Source organism: Falco punctatus, assembly GCF_963210335.1.
Source record: "Falco punctatus genome assembly, chromosome: 13".
In the NCBI taxonomy this organism is placed as follows: domain Eukaryota; kingdom Metazoa; phylum Chordata; class Aves; order Falconiformes; family Falconidae; genus Falco; species Falco punctatus.
Window position 1 is genome coordinate 20,214,281 of NC_137593.1, and position 4,282 is coordinate 20,218,562.

Below are 4,282 nucleotides of genomic sequence, written 5' to 3' on the forward strand. Positions count from 1 at the left end.
GAACGGCTCGTTCCATGGATTCAAAAAAACCCAGAAACAAAAAAAAACAAAAAAACCCACCAAAAAACCCCACCCGCTGCTGACCGCAGCTACCGAGCGGCCAGTCCAGCTCCCGCGCAAGGCAGGGGCGCAGCCGGGCGCACCGGCGCGCACAGGCTGACTGCGCCCCGCAGCCTGGCTCACGCTGCCCGCCGGGGGCTCCGTGCCCCCCCGGCTGGCCCGGCACCCCCTCGCCCGCGGCGCTGGCCAGCCCGGTACCGAGCCCTCGCGCTGCTCCCCGCCCCGCGGAGCTGAGCCGCGGCTGCCTGGCCCCCGCCTGCTCGTTTTAATTCAGTTTTGCCCCTTTTTTTTCCTTTCCCCCCTCTTTCTCCCCCCTTTCCTCTGTTTTCCTTTTCCCATCTTTTTTTTTTTTCTTTTGTCTTTTCTCCTTTTCTGCCCTTTTCTCCCCTCCCCCGCGTGCCCCCCAGTTTCCATTTGCCCTTTTGATACCCACCCCTTGGCGGGGAAGGGGGGGCCGGGGAAGGCGATCCTCCGTCCGCACTTGGGGAGGGTCCCGGTGGCCACCACCGGCTCCGGGCCCGGCCGAGGCTCCGCCGCCCGGGCGGGGCGGGGGGCGGGCGAGCGCGGCTGACGTCAGGCGCGGAGAGGGCGGTATAAGCGGGCGCTGTCCGGGTGCTGAAGGCGGCAGCGGCGGCGGCGGGAGCGGCGCGGGCAGGTGGGGGCTGCGCGGGGCTGCGCGGGCAGGTAGGGGCTGCGCGGTCAACGCGGTCAGGCAGGGGCTGCGCTGTCGGGCAGGGGCTGCGCGGTCGGGCAGGGGCTGCGCGGTCAACGCGGTCAGGCAGGGGCTGCGCGGGCAGGGAGGGGCTGCGCCGGGCTGTGCGGCGCGGCCGGGGTGCGGGTCTGGGGGAGCCCTGCGCTGTCCCCCCTCGGCTGCCCGGCGGGGCTCGGCCGCCAGCCCAGCGGGAGGGGTTCGGTTACACAACGAGTTACGGCGGAAAGTTGTTGGGGCTGTAGCTGATGTTGCAACGAAATACCTGTCTGTGAAGTACAGCCCTGTAACTGTATAGACAGATGTGTGCGTACCGGCACGGCTCCTGGCTGAAGCCGGCAGGTACAGCCCTCCTGCTTGCGGTTGTGTTCAGGCGCGTCAAAATACCGGCTGAGAGGTTCCCTTGGGTGCAAACACCACCTGACTAACTTTCTGGATGTATACGTATACAACCAACCGTTAGATTCGTTCAGAACTGCTTGGGGGTTAGGGTTCTTTTTTCCCTTCTCCTCACCCCGTTGCTATTTTGTTCATGTTTTGAGTTCCTTGCACAGGGTTGACCCTTTAGGGTTAGATATGCTATATATATATATATATACACTGCAGTCATATTATTTATTGCAAAAGTAAATGGGAGGAAAAGCATGGAAGATATTTCTTTATTTTCATTACGGTAAAACTGCTGTCGGATTCCCCCTCAAACTCTTAGGGCAGGGACTCATCCATAGGAAAGCTTTTGAATTTTCATTGCCAGTTTTCCCTGGAAACATTACATTCACATCAGAGACAACTGCTGAGTGAGACTGAGCGAGCCAATTACTGCTACCATGGAAACATCCCAGAAAGAAGATTTATATTTTTTTGTCTCTTTTGGGGGGAACTTCTGTCAGGCTGCATTGTCTTTGTGCATGCGAAACTGTGAACTTCATTGCCTCATTTTATAAATAGGAACTTCTACATTTGTTGGCCAAAAGGTGATTTTCCCATTTGTTAGGTGCTAATAGAAGAGAAACCACACTCCCCATCCAGACTAGCTTCACAGTCGCCCATCTGCAGACAAAACAGCCATTTTAGCGTATTGCCCCAGAGGCACAGTGGAGAATGTTTTACTACAGGTCCTAAAGGTAGTCTAAAATGTCCTTTGTTTCCCCCAAAATATGGAAGGAAAGTCTGAAAGACTAGGGAGGAGTCCTCTTACCCTAGATAACACGTTCTGTTTAATGAGAAGATTTTATGACCCGAAATCAAAGCTTTTAAAAGAAATCATTCCCAAACCCATTTGTCAAGGCTTTCAAGTATCATCTACCACTAAATTAGATGTGAATATTGATCTAGAGACAGATGCACCCAAAATATGTAGAAAGAACCCAATGACCTGTTATCCTTGCAAAGGAAATACCCAGCTGAGCAACATCCTTGTGGAACACAAAACTAAACTTTGCGTGGAGATGTGCATTTTGATTTTAATGGGACGCTGACAGCTCTTACAAAGGCTGTAACAATACAGAATGCAGCGAAGGAGGTTGAGTTCCTGGTCTCTGTGAGTGGGAGGTGCCTGGCAGATAATTATGGAACAACTCTCCCTTCCCCCACCCCTCCGAGAGGACAGTTTCTCATGCACTAATCAAACTAGCTCTGTTAATAACAGTCTCTCTGCTGGAAAAAGAAAGTCTGGATTTCATTTATTTGCTACAATAAGTAGCAAAGTGCTTTCCCCCCCCCCCCCCCCCCCCGGAGATATACATTTCTGTATAGGACTGGTGCCTTTTCTGTGAGAGAAAATAAAGCGATGCGTTGGCTTTGTTTCAGGGCAAACTCAGATCTGGAGGGTGGGACCTTCTAATCAGCTGTTCCAAACTAATCCTTTGTGAAATCAATGCTCAAACGCATCTGGGCTTGGGTGGTCAGAAATGTTGGGGAAATGGTTTGCTATTACAGCTGTTAGCTTGCCCAGGCATACCGAGAGGGAAAAAAGCAGCCCTCTGAACTGATACTGCTTTAATTATTTAGTTAAGCCACATTATGTTAGGAATGAAAACTAAGCGGAAAAATCTACAAGTGAGCTGAAATGACCGTACCCACCCTCACTTTCTACTTAGAGCAACGTGCAAATAGCGGTATACATAGCTCTTTCAGTCTGTCATGAATTGCCAGCATCTCAATAGGATGCTTTTACCGAGCCAAAACCCAAGGAACCCAAATAGCTCAATTAATCAAAGCAGTTTATATCTTTATCATTTCTTTCTCATTATTGTACTTTATTTGTTAATGTAACTGGATCAGAAGAGAGTCTAATCTGCCTCACGGCGCCAGCGTATCAGTGCCTGAGCATCTCCTAGGAGATGTGCGATGGCAATTTTCCCCTTCACTGGGTGGAGGGTGCTCAGCTCCCCACAAGACTGGGCTTGTGTGGCTTTATACTCACACACAGCAGCGCTGTGATCTTCATTCAGCCACAGGCATATTTTTCCCACTTCTGTTCCAGAATTTATTGTTGGCTACCATAAGATGGGCAGACAGACTAGGCATGGGCTTCTACTGATCTATTCTAACTGAATTCAGCTCACTTTTGCCAATGGCCACGTTTCTGCCTGTCCTGGGACCTGATTCAATTTCTGCTGAAGTGAACGAATGAATGAAATCATCACTCAGAACCTACCTACTTGAGCTTATTTCCAAGATGGGGTTTAAAGGATTAAATAAAATTATGTTGTACCTTTAGGATAAATTGTAGTTTGTCCTTTATATAGGAGATCATTGCTCTTAGGAAAATGGTTCACTCACAGAAGGTCTTAAGTAAAATTCACCTATAATACAAATAATTTATTATTTTTTATGAAACAGCAAAAAAGAAAGTAATAACACTAACAACAGATAAACTTGCAAGTCATTTTATATGCCATGTTCTCCACTTCATAACATTAATTTCATTGCAGTCTAGCATCATTCAGCGGTATCACCCTGGCATGAAAGTAGATGCCCTATGGAATAATCTTACAAAAAAATTTTGTATGCAGTTTTAATATTAATATTTTGAGCCACATTTAAATATATGGATATACTGATTTTACCATTTGAATATATGGATATACTTATTTTACCATTTGGGTCCTTCATTTTCATCATAAAAATGTCATCCAGATTCCTCTCTGGGGATTTCATGAGCTATATAGGATTTCTATTTTATACTTTCCTACTGCCATTGGAAAACTGATGTTCATAAAGTACGTTGAGCATAGAGACAAGCAATTTATAGCATAGGTAACAAATAGTTTCCAGTAAACTGAGGAATCATAGGAACAATTCAGAAAATCTCAAATTTCCACCAAAATACATGGCTTCTATATATGAGTAATATTAGGTTTCCATAACTAATACACAAGTGTAGCACTGGTGGTATGCTTCATGAGGAGTTCCAGTTTAAAATAACAGTTGCTATTTTGCTTCTTAGTTTCCTAAGCTTGTCTCCATATGTTAACTGCTTCTTTTTTCTTCTTTCTTCTTTATTTCAAG

The 4,282-nt window shown here is 47.4% G+C and overlaps 1 protein-coding gene and 1 long non-coding RNA gene across 4 annotated transcripts in view; one reads left to right on the forward strand and one right to left on the reverse strand.

Annotated features, from left to right (window-relative positions):
* The window catches only part of SCG2 (secretogranin II), an 80,434-nt gene that overhangs the window by 32,012 nt on the left and 44,140 nt on the right, over positions 1-4,282 (forward strand). The window contains exon 1 of one of the 3 annotated variants that reach the window (XM_080409007.1): positions 601-715. The exons of the other annotated variants lie outside the window; for them this stretch is intronic. The gene's annotated coding sequence lies outside the window, so the exon portion shown is untranslated. Of the gene's footprint in view, positions 1-600; positions 716-4,282 lie in introns of those variants that run through there. 3 annotated transcript variants of the gene reach the window in all.
* Positions 2,494-4,282, reverse strand: part of LOC308072344 — a 58,278-nt gene continuing 56,489 nt past the window's right edge. The window contains exon 3 of the long non-coding RNA XR_013931636.1: positions 2,494-3,576. This is a non-coding gene — a long non-coding RNA (uncharacterized lncRNA). The remainder of the gene's footprint in view (positions 3,577-4,282) is intronic.